The sequence below is a fragment of the Dermacentor silvarum genome, chromosome 8 (genome assembly GCF_013339745.2).
Source record: "Dermacentor silvarum isolate Dsil-2018 chromosome 8, BIME_Dsil_1.4, whole genome shotgun sequence".
Classification (NCBI taxonomy): domain Eukaryota; kingdom Metazoa; phylum Arthropoda; class Arachnida; order Ixodida; family Ixodidae; genus Dermacentor; species Dermacentor silvarum.
Window position 1 is genome coordinate 177,085,479 of NC_051161.1, and position 17,929 is coordinate 177,103,407.

Consider the following 17,929-nt stretch of genomic DNA (forward strand, 5'->3'; position numbering starts at 1 on the left):
TGCCCTGAAGCTCCACCTATAGTTTGCACCAGGTGCAGTCTATTTCGCTTTTTGTTTTTCTCGCTTTCACCGGGTCAGCGAGCTAATGCAAATGAATAGGACCTTACATCCCTCCGCTGGCGGGGTCCAACCGGTGCCCTCACAGCGGTATTTTGTGACTTATTCCAATCAGTGAAGTTCGATTGCACAATCTATTGCAAACTATAACCCATGCACCCACTGAAAAATGATTTTTTGCACCTACAGCTCGTGTGGCATAATAAATTGCTTCGCCAGAGCTGTCTGCCTTTATTGTGTTAGAAGGCGTCTGCCCTCGAATGCCACTTTTCTTGCATGAATTCTCCAGAACACTACCGTCCATGCAACTAATTTGTTTTTCTCTGGTACGTACGAATGACACTGATCCTTTTTGTTTTAATTTGATCACATCACAGCACACAGAGGAATTTCTCTTGTGTAGTTATGAATAATTTCGACAAGTGTGAATGAAGAGAGCTTAAAATTCCTTAGTAATGCCAAGTCATGGTCAGATTGTCCTGAAATTACTGTCGGATGAGGGTCAGGCTTCGGCAGTGAAGCCAGTCCCAGGGGCTTGGCGCAATCGCTGGAATAAATTTGGGTGTGCTAGAACTTCCAGTAGGCCCCTCCCCTAGCATGAGCGGAAGTAACAGAACTTCTGCACTGTCGTGCATTTCGTTTTCTTGTCTTAGAAAATAGTGTATATATGTACATGCCAATTATTGTAAGGTGAATACCTAGGCGTGGTGTACAGTTGCCGTCAAAAGTTTACGGAGCGCAGCATCTCAACTAAAGCTGGATATTTCGCAGCTTGCGCAAGCTGTCCAGCATTCCGATTTCCGGCCTGTAGCAGTATACGCGAACAACAATTATTGTACAGCTTTACTAGCTACTGTCAGAAACCGATCGGAATTTCAACGCTTTCTAAGGTCCAGCAGTAGTGATTTCTGACACCGGCTGCGCGTGTGGCTGAATGTTATGATATCGGTTCCCATATAAAATGGCAACGGAATATGTTCAAGCAATGAAATTGCCCGATTCACCAAAGTAACCTTAAGCTACGTTTAGATACGAGTTTACGTACCAATCCCCTCCCCTTTGTACGCGCCGGCGCACTGGAACCCTTTCCCTTTTTCATAAGTTTTATCACACATCGCTTCATCAACCACCCTATATCCTCTCCGCAGCCCGAACATCTCATCGTGCACGGCACACTTTTCAAGTGGGCCCCCCTTGCATGCGCACTGTTACCTTTTCCGCCTCATTCTTTTGCCATGCCGCTACAGATTGGAACAACCGGCCCCACCAAATTGCCGCCATCATTTGCCCTTGTACGTTTATGAAGAGTGTCACTGCGCACTTTTCACAATGAAAGTGACTTGTGTTAACACACTTATATGCTCGTGCAATTTTAGTTTGTATTATTTAGGTCAATGTATTTGCGCTGACGTATGTAACACTTTAACGCATGTATAGTCTGTTTTTTGCGTGTTCAGTTCTGTATTGTGCAAATTACGTACTAATGTATTCCCACCCCTTATATAATACCCCTATCAAGGGGTCTTTAAGGTAATAAAATGAAATGAAGTATGATGAAGCACATTCCTTTATTTTTTTCAGAAAGAGGAGCTTTATATTGCAACATATGAAACTTCTATATCAGTTGAAGGTACTTCTCACATTTTGTTCTTTCTGGGAGAGAAGAAATAACGAAAGGTAAAATGTAGCAGTGGGCGAATATCATTTTTTCGAGTGTGAATCGAGTACAAATAGTAAATATTGAATGTTGAATTGCTTATCGAATAGTCAAACGCAGAACCCCAGACGTGTTTAAAGCAGGAATATTTGTTACTGTTTTGGGCTTCAATGTTATTTAATCCTGTTTCGTACTTTTGTGCTTCAATACATGAAACGACGTTTTGGTAAGAAAGTAACGGGAGCGCCCATGCATTTCTCCGCAAAGTTCGCGAATCAATTTCTCGAAACTGGTGTCATCCTGAAAAATCGTTACAAATGGATCCATCGTGCGAACTCCACGGATAGAATTTGTAAATTGCGATACAGGCCTTAAGGCAATTAGTAAAAACTTAATTAGTCAATGTTTGTTAAATAGTCGATTATGCATTTCAATTTTTTGTGCAAGTATTGTCCACCTCTTCGAGTAGACCAGCTCATGAAATAGAATTGTGCTATATCTGCCACAGCAATCCTTAAAAATTTTTGAAATTGTTCGCTGAAACACCCGGTATATAATCGACTCATGAACAAGCTCTAACCAAAATAGCTGAGTGCAGCTGCCATTCACGTCTGAAAAAGGGCCAAGCCAGCTGCTATCCGCTCACAGCTTAATGACATGGCTTTGCTAATGTAAACGCTAGGCTAATTGGAGAATAAAGCTGTTGTAAGCTGAAAAGTTACATTTGTTATTGCACTGATATTACGGTCACCTACAAAATTTGTCAGGACATTAATTCTTCAATCTGAGGCCAGTCACACAAAGACAGATATCGACAGAGAAAATAATGGTTTGGAACACGCGAAACCGCTTAACGTCAGGAAAATGAGTGAACTTTATTAGTTGACGCATCTATGCACGTTTAGATAGAGTCGAGAAGCGTACATAGGTCATGTCATGATATTCATGACATGACCTGTCATTTGTGTTCGTCATACACTCTTTTCATGGTATGCCAATTTTGCTAAATACCAACCATGTTAATGATACGACCTTGAGAGCACTAAGACGTAGGCTGCTCGATAGATAGATAGATAGATAGATAGATAGATAGATAGATAGATAGATAGATAGATAGATAGATAGATAGATACTCTCAAAGGGGCAATTGTTCGCCAAGAAATTCTTCGCATTTAATAAAAAGTCATCATCATCATCAGCCTATATTGTATGTCCACTGCAGGACGAAGGCCTCTCCCTGCGATCTCCAATTACCCCTGTCTTGCGCTAGCATATTCCAACTTGCGCCTGCAAATTTCCCAACTTCGTCAATCCATCTGGTTTTATGCCGACCTCGACTGCGCTTCGCTTCTCATGGTATCCATTCTGTAACCCTAATGGTCCACCGATTATCCATCCTACGCATTACACGACCTGCGCAGCTCCATTTCTTGCGCTTAATGTCAACTAGAATATCGGCTATCCCTTATTAAAAAGTATTAATGTCCAATTAAACGCCGCTGAGCGGTTCCTCGACTTATGAACTCATCGCGGGCAAGCGAGCGCCTGGAGACGCTTGGCGGGTTTTGATTTGCGCTCACCGAGGCAGGCGGGAGCTTTGGCGGACAAAGAACGCGCGGGAAAAGACACTTCTCCAAAAGGACTATAATGCTTTCACATTCTCACACGTGAGCAGTCCTAAGTGTCTCTGCCGATTTTTTTTTCTATGTGTAACAACTTTGTTCTGGAACACAGAGAAACTCGCTGCCCGAACAGGTATCGCTTTTGGTTTTATTTAAAGAATATCCCCGCACCCTTCTCCATTGCATTTTTATCTCACGAAGCCTGTTGCTTGCGCATTAACACTGTTGCCACAGATAAAGATTTGCTGACAAGTAGGAAATTTATCGCCAGGCTGTGGGCGAAACCCTCCAGATCGTTTCTCGATGACTGTCGGGAAATTACGGTAAGCTTGCCAAGGACCGCGTGGACTCAACTATCTTCTTGCCTATCATGGCGCTGATTGGTCGCGAATCTTTTAGAGAGCGAATTCAAGAGTACAGTAATTTCTTAATGATCCTCAAGCTCAGCAGAGCTACAGAAAAAACGCTGGCAGTGCTGCACTCCAAGGATCAATGATAGCGAGCTGTTTTGTCCCCCGTGGTACCTTCCATGTCATGATTCATATTTTATTTGGAAATTTTATGTTGGCATTTTTAACAGTAAATAGCGTTTCGGGCATGCGCAGTCAGCATGTTGAATGGTGTTTTATGTAGCAAGCAAATTATGGGTTTTCACGTGCTCAAAACCACCATCTGATTGTGACGCAGGCCGTAGTGAGGGACACCGGATTATTTTGGACCACCTAAGGTTGTTTAACGATCTCTGGTAGAAAGAGAAGGAAAAAAGCTAAAGAAAAGATTATCCTTGGGCAACCAAAGCTAATAAATGAAGGTACTGATGAACAGCACTTATGTATTTTGCACATATTTGAATAGGCGGCATCCGACTTGACCGCAATGTAAAACTTTCCTTGCCGCCGATTGCCGCCTATTTAAATGCATGCAAAACGCAGAAATACGTTTATGAGATAACCACTGGACCGATTTGAAGTAAATTTCTTGCATTTGAGAGAAACGGGCAAATCTAGTGACTACCGTAAGCATAATTCTGATATTTGTGCAAATTATTGTGCGAATATTTTCGAAAGTCGGGAGTGTAAACAAATCAAAGCGCGAAGTTAACAAATCAGTAGCTCATGCACCAAAGACAGATATGGCAATACAGTGAACTGCATCCGTTAGAGCATCTAAAGCGGTCAAATTTGTGATATGAAATGAGAGAATACGTTAATATGTTACAATGTTTATATGGGTTTTGCGAAAGTAGTACTCACATAATACTGCTATCCTTTAGAATGGTAAGTAATAACCTTGCTTGCCAGCTTTAGATGTACTATTTGAAACAGTTTACTGTAATGTGGTATCTTTTTTTAGTGCTTAGTTAAACAGTTTTCAAGTTTCCTGCCTTGATATTTGAAATTTTCCAATTAAAAAAAAAACCGCCATGGCCTAAATAAAGAACCTGCTTCCCATGGTCACTATATTTGAACTTTTCCTTTTACATGCAACAAACCTCATCAAATTCAGCAAGTTTGATCAATTTTGTTGCATTTAAAACAAAAAAGCTAATATCTGCGACTATAGGTAGCACACTTTTCCTTTAGGCCTTAAATGTTTTAATGTTGTTCAAGCTGTAAACTATATGTTGTAAGAACTGTAAACTACACCTACTAATGCAACTAAAGTGGACAAAAGTGATGTTTTATATACCCCTCTGAAATATGCCACTGACGTCCACATCCATCGGCAACTTGTTTTTTGTATATGGGGCTTTAGACGTCGTACGGAGGACAAATAAACAACGTCGAGATCAAGGGAATCCCGGTAACGGATGGGGAGGACTGCGCAGCAATCATGCCGAATATAGGTGATAAGATTGTTTGCAAACTGGCACCCTCTGATCTTGACGTTGTTCACCGTGTTGTGACCGTGAAAGCTGGCGCAAAGAATGTGCTTGCTCGCTTCGGCTCCCGGTCGAAAAAGGCCGAATTCGTGAGCAAGGCGCGGAAGGTTAAACTGTGCCTAGAAGACATCGGTTTGTCTGGAGCCGCCAATAGCCCTGTCTACATTAACGACCAGCTCACACCCGAAAACAAGGCACTCTCTCTAAAAAAAGGCGAACAACTGGAAATTCTTATGGACCGACAAATGTCAAATCAAAGCCAGACGGACTACGGAGAGCAAGGTGTTCCGCATCACTTGCGAAGCTGACCTATCCAAAATCTGCTAGCATACCACTTTCAATTTGAAATTCTCCCTCTTGCAATTCCATCCACTTATGGCTACCTACTTCTCAACAGATGAACTCAACAGCTTTCTTGCGCCTGTCTCCCACTCTGCTATTCATATTAATGCAAGAAGCATCCGTAAACATTTTGATGACATTCAGCATCTTCTCTCCGCTCTTGACAATCCTTTTTTACTTATCAGTATCTCTGAAACCTGGCTATGCGACGACGTAAAAGAATTTTTTGTCTCCCTTCATACAAGTCTGAATACTCGCATAGAGCGAGTAGCAACCATGGAGGTGTAGCCATTTATATTCTAACACACAGTTTAAACGACGACATGACATTGAGTTAAATGTAACTGACTGCGAAAGTGTCTGGGTACAATTCAACCACGATTTTCTTAATCTAGACAACAAGAGCTTGATCTTTGGATGCATTCATCGATCCCCATCCTCATCGGTCGTTAATTTCTGCGAAGCCCTCCACAAAGTATCACATACATTAGCTCTTGATCACACAAATGTAGTGATTATGGGTGATTTCAACATAAATTTGCTTGACCTCTTTTCCCCTAATTCTTTGAATCACTCCAGTGTTTTTCAAAGTTTTGGATACGAATGTTTAATCACCCTTGCCACTCGCTGCATTAATGGTGGAAGCACCCTAATTGATCATGCACTTTCTAATCTATCACCAGCACCGTATGCAGGGTCTCTTATAGTAAATTCCACTGGCGGATCTGGAGCAAGTTTTTTTGCTCCGCGGCCGAGAATTTGAATTCCACTGGCGGATGCAGAGCAAGATCGCATGTTCCACTGGGCGATTTGGGGCAACTTGCTCCGCGACGGAGCGCTCCGCGTTGATCCGTCTTATAGAGCCGGATTTCGCCGGAACTCCAGCGACTAGGCGCCGTCACTTCCGGAACAATCGGGTACGTCGGTTGCTTGCAGCGCTTTTTCAAGCGCTGTCTGGTAACCCTGTCGCGTTGTTTACAGTTCTGAAATGGCGTCGTTCGACCCTGCCGGATTTCTCGTTGCTTTGAGCGACAGCGACAGTTCGCACAGTTCCTAACGTGGTCTAATGCGAGATTGGCAACATGGGTAACCGGATGCGTGCGACAACTTCCGCTGCAATCCCTGCCGGAGCGTGTTTATTTTTCACTGGTCGATCGGGATCGGGTCGCTCCGCGGCGGATTTTCTTGCTCCGTCGTGGATTCGGCACACCGCTCCAGATCCGCCAGTGGAATTCACTATTAATGTCGACATCACTGCTCATTGCCCGAGTTTTCTGCGTTTCAACTGCAACGCTACTCCAACCTGTAAATCCTTCACCAGGCATGTTTTAGACAAGGAACCCTTCATTGATGCTGTTATGCCCACTGATTGGTCCTAAGCAATACCTTTAGATGATCCGCAAACTGCCTTTTCGGAGTTTTCATCCATTTTGATGTCCCACATTCAATGTCATACGCAGGTTCGTAAATGTGAAAAAGTATACGCTAGTCCTCACAACCCTCGGATCACTGAAAAATTATTGAAATAGCTGAGAGCCAAAGAGAACCTTTATAGAAAAACAAAACGGAAGCCTTTTAATTTAAAGCTACTGGCGCGTTACAAAAAATATTGTAACGCTCTAACATTACGACTGAAAAATGCAAAAAGAATTTATTATGAACGAATAATTGAAGATGCTGGCTCAAATGTTAAGAAAAAAATGGGATATCGTTAACTCATTCCTGAACAGGAATGAAAGGCAGTCTAGCATAACTACTATTAAGTATAACAACGATACGTATGACAACGATACGTATGATACGTATGACAGTTAGAGATTGCTGAGGCCTTCAGTAATTACTTTTTTCACACTGAGGTCCTCCCTAGTGCTGACTATCATCTTCCCCTTTCTTGTCTGCCACAATCTTTCTTCTTATTTCCGACCACATCTCATGAAGTTCATGATGTCATTCGAAACCTGAAAACCACAAGTGCTGGTCTTGATGGTATTCACCCCACCCACATAAAAATAATTGCGCTTGCTGTTTCCGATATTCTGTCAACAATTATCAACCTAGCTTTCAAATCTGGCATCTTCCCTGTAGAACTGAAAAGTGGTAAAATGGTTCCCGTTCCTAAAAAAGGTGACCGCACGCTAATAGCCAACTATCGACCCATTTGCATACTACGTTTCTTTCAGTAAAATATTTGAAAAACTACTTGAAATTTGCATTACGAAATACCTTAATAAATTCCATGTTCTATCACCTTCCCAATTTGGTTTTCGTGAAGCATATTCCACTGACCTCGCTTTGTTATCTTTAACCGAAAAGCTGAAGAAAGCAATCGATGGGGGCTACTACGCAGGTTCTGTATTTATAGATTTCACCAAAGCATTTGACACTATCAACCACCGCATTATTTTGATGAAGCTTGACGCAATAGGTATAACTGGTCCCGCACTTTCATTAATAAAGAATTACTTACTCAACAGAAGTCAGGTTGTTAGTCTGTTAGGTTATAAATCTAGACCAAAAGTAACTAACGTAGGAGTACCCCAAGGTTCTATTCTCGGCCCACTTATTTTCATAATTTATATAAATTCTCTGCCAACTTGTCTTACTACTTCAGAATTGCTTGCTATATGCAGGTGACACAACAATTGTTAACACTGATAAATGCCTCCACTCTTTGACATATAAACTAAACAATGACCTGACAAGCTTGGCAGCTTGGTGCTTCCATAATAAATTGCAAATTAATCCTACTAAAACGAAGTTCATTGTCTTTCACTCTCACCAACGTGTACATAATTATATCCAGCCAGTATTTCTAGATCAATTTGCAATTGAAGCAGATGAAGGGGGTACTTTTTTGGGGAATTATAAAACTGGATCGTCACTTGAAATTTCACTCCCATGTTGCTTACCTGCGAAAAAAATGGCATACAGCATACGTGTTTTAATTCAATCCGAGGTATATTTTCCCAGCCCACATTGCTTTCGTTATACTGCGCTTTTATTCATTCCCATATTAATTATTGTATCACTTCTTTGGGCCATACTTACAGCCGCCGAGGACCTCGTCTCCCTTCAAACTATGCGAAATCAATCCATTAGAATACTTACCCGCAGTCCTTATCGCAGTAACGCGAAAGCGCTCCTACATGCCAACAACATCCTAACGGTCGATAACACTTCCAAATACAAGCTAGGTATATTGTTGTTCAAGCAAATTAACAATCAGCTTCCTCTGTTCATCATCCCTCAATCCAGCCTAGTGAATACTAACTTGACTAGGTTTGCACGTAATCAGAACTTTATTTTACCTTCAGTTCATACCAACTATGGCAAACAAACGGCCTATTTCACCGGAATACGTCTCTGGAATACCATACCACCGGCAATCAAAACCTCACAATCAATTGGCAAATTCAAAAAAAGAACTGAAAGCTTTCCTCACATCTATGTTATATTCTGAGTAATTGTGGTTACTTCCTTTTACTTCCTTTTGTTGTCCCGCTCCCCATCATACCAAGCTGTTCACAACCTTTTGTCGATGAAACATCTCATCAGGGGTTGTTTTACATTGTTGAAAATAGATGCAACTTCTTTTTGTTTTCTTTTTTTTCACCACTTTTCACCCTGTAACCATCCGACAACTGCTTAGATGTGTGAATTACGTTTTGTTTCTTATGCTGTCGAGGTATTGCTGTTGTTTTTCTTTTTTTTTGCTGTTCTTTATTTTCTTTCTCAAATTCTTTGTTTTGTCTGTGATCTATATTATTTTTGTTTTCGCTACTGCTGTTTGCTGCTTTAATTAATTTTACTACATTAACTACTGCAGGAGGTCCCGATTCAGTCTCCGACTATGGGACCTCCTTCTGTAGACACAAATTTTGTAATTCATTCAATGCCCAAATAAACCACTTCTGACTCTGAAGTGCACAACACCACTTCTATGGTTCTCGCATGCCTACAGATGGTGGTACCCTATATTATGAAACAAATGAAGCTGCCATGAGCTAATCACATGCTTGCCACGTTTAGCGGATTTAAAACTACAAAGGCAGTAAACGTACGCCTATGTACCTCTCCAGTCGCATTTACGAAATACGTGATGACATAATAGGATTTCTGTAAATTCGAACCGGGCGCAGAACATAGTTTATTTGCACTGTTTTGTAGTTCTGTTAGTATCATGGAAACTTGGTCTTGTGTGAGAACAGCGGACCGCCCCAGTAATATTGCGCAACCACGAAAGCAGAAAACGGTCAGCATAGCACCCCGGAGTACTGCTGGCCTCGACTTCGTGAACGTTACTTCACTCACAGTATTTACAATTGCAATTTGTATACACCGACATATCCCTTAGTTCCGACTAATACCATGCATGGATAAAGAGTACCTAGTAAATTTGTGAAATTCAGAGTCTTTTGAATCTATCTATATAGTTACCTAAAAATACCGTATACTTGGGGTATTTCGTTTTCGGGTAAAATCCGATAACATTCGATTTTTACAACCCGAACAAAATTTGGGAAAGTCGTAATAAATTGGTAATATTCCCAAGAATTGCTCTTTCGTAAGAAAAAAATCATAATAAATGCAGGGGTTACAGTACTAATGAATGCTACCCAACTTTTGAGATGAAGGGGGCAGTTTAGGTATCATATTATTCATGTTATTATTATATGAATATCGTATATGTCTAATGTTCGCATAACACTGAAGCGAAAGCTGGCATAAATGAAGCTAACACATATGCAGTGTAGGCCCAGGTTGGGTGAACAAAAGATTTAGGTTTTTTACTTTTCTTTAGTAGCCGCGTTTACATAAAAACGACAATAACGAAGTGCATCTCATTTCCCGCACGTCGCGTAGAAGTGAACGGTGACAACGCGCTATTGGAAGCTAATTAACGTGGCACTGCGTGGTTCTGCATTGCGAACTGTAGCTGTGACCTGCCGAGGATGTGTAACCAAATACGTCACATTCAATGATGGGTGGCTGAAGCGTGTAGTTGATTTCCCATTAGTTTTGTTGCGAGCACTCATATTGGGAATCAGTAAAATAGGACGATAGCAGAGAAGCACGAAAGGTCCGACAGGTCTAGGAGCCTCACAGAAACGCTCCCAATGGTTATGAAAACGTAGGCCAAGAAGATATATTGCAAGGTAAACAAAGTTATCATGTCTCCGGCGAAGCATGGCCATATGCCCTGCTTCTTTCCACTTTTTCTTATTTTTGAAATATGCGTGCACGCATACTTCTTTCCCTATGGAGAACAAAGTAAAGAAGGTATCGTCAACACCATCTGGTATTTGTTGTTATCGGTAATATGGTTTGCTTTAATGTGTAAATCCTCACAACGAGGATTTGCAGAGATGGTTTGTCAAATGACTTGCGAGTGACTTTTTTATACTCACATGTTCCGTTGAGTGATTTATCTTGGTTAAATATAGCGTTTGCGTCCAACTAGAGGTCACTGTTCGTGTTGATTGTTTGTAAGGATTAACAGAGGAGTCCAGTGTTCTGGGCTCCCAGACAACAAAACAGCCGATTTCTCGCCGGTTTTGGTCGTTAAGGTTAACTAACGCCGGAGAAAGATGAACCCAACATATATTCAGTTCATTGAAGCCATGGACTTAAACGGCACTTGTGGAGGGTAAGGTACTTCATCGCACCCGAAAGAAAACGCAACTGGCGATTGCGTTCCTGTCACGATGTGACAATAGCGCTCGAGCACGTAGTTGAATTCGACGGGATGCCTTGTGAGATGGTTCTAGTGGTCATACTGTAAAGTAGCTATGGTATTTAGCTGCTGGCCCTAGTGCACTAACCTTCCACTTAAATCATTAACTGAACACCCCCGATGTAAAGGCCTTCACGCGCCACCGTTTTGGTTATGTATCCGTTAAAAAAATATGCGTATACCGGAGACGGAGCTGCAATACAACCCACGTCCAGCGCAAGAAGAGAGGGCAAGTGTGTAGAAAAAAATGCAAGAAAGCTTGCTTTCTTCTCCCAAGTGGTTTTATCCAGAATCTCAGTTCCATTTGATTTCTTTTTTTTATCCCAATAAAATAAACATAATTCACCCCATTATAATGGTGACGGATACTGCTGTTCACATAATAGCAGTAACACAAAATTAGACGAAGAAAAGTCACAGGTTCAGCAAACTCACAGCGAAATGAGTTAAAGGCGCTATCAGAGGCCTCCATATAGTCCTAAAACGCTGAAACATACCGTGACGAAAAGAGAGGGCAAGTTGCAATTATGCTGCACTGAGGTTGCGATGCGATCCGCGAAGAATAGGCGCACAGATGAAGGTAATACGCAGATGACGTTATATGAGCGCACAACCGGTCAAAGGTGGGTTCGGGTCACACTAGACACACGCGGATGACCCCATCAGGAGTGCGTATACAAAGAGAAAATCCGTTCCTAGTTTTCGTACCCCGCCGCCTACAAGTTACCTGCGCATCCTCACCGGAGCACTCGAGCGTGCCTGCTCGCTTGGCAAAAATTGGCTTTTCAACCTTCGAGGCCTCGCGGGCATTAGCGAGCTGTGTGGGAGTTCACCGAGGGCGTCTGCGCGTGAGACCACCGCACTATACAGACTCCGCTACTGGAAGAATCGGCGACAGATCGATGAAAATAGCTTCCCAAGTGCTGTATTTTTGTATTTATACGCTATGCATTCTCAATTAGGACGCTGCCACAGTGCACAACGATTTTCATGCAAAACGATGCCGGTCGTTATGCCTGAAACGTGATTTTTTTTTCGTGTGTGTGCTTTAATGAAAAGGTGTATTTGCGATCAACAGCTGCTCTACCCTGTTTGCGAAGACTGTGGCCGAGTCTGTTTAACCAAAATAGCTTTTGTCCTCAAAATAAGGGGATCGGTGCTTCTTTTTAGCGGTTATAGTGTGCCATTTCTTGTACGAGGTTCAGCTTCATAATCCTGTTCTGTCTTTTACTGCGAGAGAAAGGATCTGTGAGAAGGGAATACATAAACGGGCGAATAGTCCCTATCAATTTTTGTTGAGCATTAATGCAGTTCATCTACATATGTACTCAGAATCACCCCGTCCAGCCGGCTTCCTGGCTTGGCGCCGCTCATGTTGGCAATAAAAAAAAGTCGCTGTTTCCCCCGAAAGGCGAAGCATCGACTGCGATAGCAAATTAGTGGACAGCTATACGAAGTCCGGATAGTAGTTTTATCGGCGGTATGAACTTATAAACATAGGCATACTAACTAAATGATGAAGCATGGTGCAAGCACCTTGCATGATATGCAATTTCCTTGCTTTAGCCATAGGTATCCAACAGATATAAAATGCCTAATAGTTATAATAATATAATGACACCAAGGATGAGGATGGTTGCTTCTTCAGCGGTTTACTCAAAGTAATATAAGAGTGAAGGAATAACTACAAGATAGCGATAAAGTGTTTTTGTTAATCAGGAAAATTTGAGCTCAAGCTACTATCTGAATTGTAATGACAATGTGAACAGAACACTGAAGCTACACGTTGGACTGGTGGGGCTGGACGCGTGCTGGGGAGGGGGATTAGCTCGGTTTTCAGGGGGGGGGGGGGTACAACCCCGACCCCTCCCTTCCCCGTCGGTGCGCCACTGCGCGTTTCCTCCTGCTTCACTCCCTTGTGTGCGCGAGATAAGCCGCGATCGCAGACTCACCCTCTCGGGTTTTTACTCGCACTTACAGCATACGGCGCGCGGCGACGATATTATCGCCCTTGGACTTTGTACTGAACCTCATGGCGACGGTGACGGCAGAAATGCGCTTGGAGTGTCCATATATTTTCTATCGCAATTAAAAATGTCACAGTTCGCCCTAAGGGCGAAGCAATGAATGCGATAGCAACACAGCAATGTCATACGAAGTAAGGTGAGCGGCTTTGGTAACATATGAATTGTAGTAAACATGAGCTGATTAAGTAAGCAGGTTGTGCTGCGGCGTAAGTAGACCGACATGAAGAGAGACTCGATGACCACGAGAAGGCGCGTGTGAAACGGTGGTGTTGATGAGAAGCGCTTCCCGGTGGGCAGGCGCGCGTGCGAAGGGACACACCTGTAGCGCTGCACTGCCGATCCGGGCAGCATTACATGTGTAGCGTGCGTTGGAAAATTGTGACCCGACTATTACTAACTGAATGAACAAGCGTGGTGTGAGCGCGCACAAACAAACATGAAGAGATCACACTGATGACTGCAGACAACGACGGTCAAAACGCTGGCAGCAAGCATACGCCGCTGCGGGCGAAGGTACGTGCGGTCTATCGCTTCAACAGGAACTGAGCCGCGAATGCACGGCTCATAAGGTCAGAGCCGTGTGGAGATAAGAGACGGTGCGGGCGAGCGACGAGCGCGGTTGTTGGCAGAAGAAAGTGCGCCCCCCCCCCCCCCCCCCCCCCCCGCTTCCTCCGGCGCTGGCTTCCCGCTTCCTTGCTTGCGCGCGGGAGAGATAAGAGACCGTGCGGCCGAGCGACGAGCGCGGTTGTTGGCACAGCAGAAGTGCCCCCCCCCCCCCCCCCCGGCCCCCTCCGGCGCTGGCTTCCCGCTTCGTTGCTTGCGCCTGGGGGATTGAGTGCGTTCGCTCTCCGTGATAGCGTGCGTCCAGCACGCTTGCGCTCGGGCATACGGCGCGCGGTGAAGATTTTATCTATACGGAACCTCACGGCGACGGCGACGACGGCGACGCCGCTGGCAGAAATCCGGTTGAAGTGTTCATATAATTGCTATCGCAATAAAAACGCTTGTTTAAGCAATAGCGTTGCACAAGTAGTGGAGGGTGCTTCTCGTCTCCAGGTCGTCGACCTCCGCAGCTGCCCTGGAGTTTAGTTCGGGTCCGCGCTTGTGCCACTTCACCAACACCATGCGACAACGAGCGCGAACTGGTGCTACAGGCGGCAAAGCTTTACAGTATCATGAAAATATATATCTGATAGCTTCAGTTAGTCACTTTACTCCCAATGTGCTCACTTCAGCTTCCCTGGATGTTTACTGGAAGGAAAAATTCCTATACCATTATACAAAGTAATCAAGTTCACACCACTTGTGCCAAGCATGCTGCCCACCTAATGCCCCCCCCCCCCCCCCCCCCCCCCCACACACACCCTATTCGTTTTATCTGTGTACTGATTATGACGCCCTTTTCAAATCCTTAGGTCAAGTCTCGAAGCACACAAATTATGAAGCATCTAAGTGTATGCGTACGTTCAAACTTTTTATATACGAACAGAGTGGGTCTTTTCTAAAACGATCCGTATTTGATTGGGGAGTTCAGTATGTGAAAAATGTCGAATACTCCTCTGTTTAAATATGAGGGATCAAACACTTATTGTAGTCGACAGTGAAACAACGATGCGAATGAGAACCGTTCCGACTGATTCCGTCGCAGGACAGCAGCGGTTGCCGCGCGGAGGCACCAGTTCCTGAGCAAACGTACGGCGCATGCAAATTACAAGTTATTCCATAAGAATTGGCCAGTCTCACCATGTCTGCATCTTCTTATGATATTATGCGATGCTGTAGACTACCACACTTCTCTCCTTCAACGAACACAACACTACGTACAGTTTCACTTCGTGCACCCTTGCAAACTACGTCCTTCTCTTATTACTGACATTGCCAAGACCCCCTGAGAATTAAAAGCACTTGTTTCTCATTTACAAACCTCCAAGCTGCCCGCACGTCCAGTAGCGAACCGTTCTACATACATCTGTCAAATACTATGTACGATCCTCTTTAATAACCAATACGAAGCCCGCACAAACTTCTCAGTTGTTTCGAATAGAGAACATATTCGGTGTTCAATTAGATATTCGGAGGTCCGTTTTTTCCCAAATAATCCTATTTATTTCAATTTACAAATTTCAATAAATGAGCAGCCCTAAAAGCAGTACTTCATTTGAATGCATATATTGCCTGAGTACATGTTATGTTACATGTTAGATTAAAGCTTCCCAATTGACTACTCAGAAACCATCTGCTCTGATATCACTTGCAATACGCTTCAACCCTGTGGAAATCTGTACGCATGCATTCAGTGTACAACGAACATCACTACTTCACATGTGTTGAACATAGCACGCCGCATCAATCCCTGTAGCGTTTCACGAAACTCTGGTACGTAAACGGTGTTGTGTTGCTCCTCTATCCACACTGTCTAGCACCTATGGGACACAAATGAAGGGCATGTGTTGGCAGTAATCTGAGTTTTTGAGGTGATACGGGTTTTTCAGCAAGTTCGATTGTACTGGCAAAATAATACTGAAAATAGGACAAAAAATGCATGAAACACATCTCCGTCGCATATCTTCGGCGTTTTTAGTTTTGGTTTTGGTCCGTGTTACCTTTTCCTACGGTGAATAATTGTTTATTCATTATCGTAAAAGAAGGCAAAATGAGCATACCTTTAGCAGCTAATGCTCCGCCTCAGTCGCACTTGGGTAAGGGAGCAAGTGATGCGAGCATTCATATATTCGCCAAGTGTACGTCAACTTGATTAGTGAAGTTAGTTCTCGTTCAGCAAGGTTTTCTGAGTTCAGTAACAAAATCTCAAATAAAGTTTGACCTGATCCGACGTACTGTGGCAAAAAGTATAAAGCCCGTGGGAAAAGGAGCAGACAGAAAGAATGTCAAAGTTTGACATCCTTTCTTTAGCGTGAAATTTAGTGAAGCTCTTATACCGGCCCTCAAGCCAAGATGGCCTGCTAATTTCCTGTTGGGGAGAGTAGTGCACAACAGCAAATTTGAATCCTGGTTTTTACATGGCCCTGAGCTTCCCTAGTGAGTAGCGTTTCCCTACCATACAAAGCTTCCTTAGAGAGTCTGAAGTCTTAACTACTTTGTGTGTCAACAGCTGCTCGCAAGAAGCTGCGGCGTTTATAGTCTGGGAGTTGACAGGGCAGCAGTGCTTAGCTGCTTAGCTTCGGGCTGCTTGTACCAAGAATAAAGAAAACTTCGTCACTTATTTGCGTATCTGCATTCGGTGACCGCAAGCGTGTAGCATATGCTGCCTATTCCTTAGCCTCGGTCCCAGAGGTATTTTGTTTTATTGTTATAAGAAAGCAATGTGAACACAGTCAGTATAAAGTAGGTATCAATATCATGTGATTGAGAAGTTTAATATGCACAAGGCAGAATTGTATTCGCAGTTGCGTGAATTTTTTTCGAAATCATCACGCTCCCTTTCATGTAGGAAACAGTCCATACTACGAAAGCTTTAGACATGCTTCTCTCGCTGCTGGTTTTCGCGAGCAAACATTAGTATTTTATATATGAAAGAAAGGCATAAGTACGTGCCTTTTATACCATGTTACGATATATTTCATAAATTTATGTCATGAGCAATGGCTTAACTGCACATGGAAAGGGTCGCAGATCATCTATTTAGCCTCGAACGATCGGTGGGACGTGTTTCTGCAACCAGAGGTCATAGTGCACCGCTTGCCATCGCGACCAAAACATAGTAAGTCCGCATACCAAAGCGCAAGGCAGCATAAATAATACTTGATTTGGTGTAACCTGGTCCGTCTACGCGTTGTAGTTGCAATGTATGAAAGTAGTTGTTTCGCGTAAGGTGTGGCACATCGAGAACTATTGCACTGCGAAACGCTAATCACTAGACTATTATGAGTGGGATACTTGGGCAGCTCCTGTAACGTCACCTGCTATTTTAAAGAGAATTCAACAGCACTGTAGACAGCACGAAGTGAAGATGACAAACGCTTCGTCCTGTCTGTAGCGCTGTTCGATTCCCTTCTAAATGTGCTGCAGCCAGCCCAGTTCAGTACACTGCTCTAGTTACCTGCTTTGCCTAGGAAATGGTGCATACAAACATTTCCTCTTTAGGCCAAAGTAGCTTCATGGATGCGTATAACCGTAAAGGATAATTTCGTGTGAAAAAAAAAAATTCCCATTTGATTTTCTCAAACGCATGTTTCTACTAAAAAGAAGCGCAGCGATTGCTGCATTTCGTCGAAATACTTTTGCAACTTCCAGCTAAATCAAGCTTTTCATTTCTATTTTGTTAATATTACTGGTATATTTACTCTAGTTTCATTTTCCGTGGAGTTTCCTGAGGCTGCCATTTTTTAAAGAATGATTTAAAGCAGATTTTTTGTGATTTTTCGCACTGAAGTGAAATGGTACAACCGGAGGCGCATTGCTTCCAACTATTTAGTTGACGCCCGTTTAACCATATCTACTGTCCAGAGGCCGAAATCATAATGCCTTTCGTTTATAAGTGCTCCTTGGCATTTGGTCGCCTGCAATAATAAGATGACCACCATTATGACTGCCCGGCATTCGCTGGACTGGACTGGACAAACTTCATTTGGGTCCTGCAGGACGCGC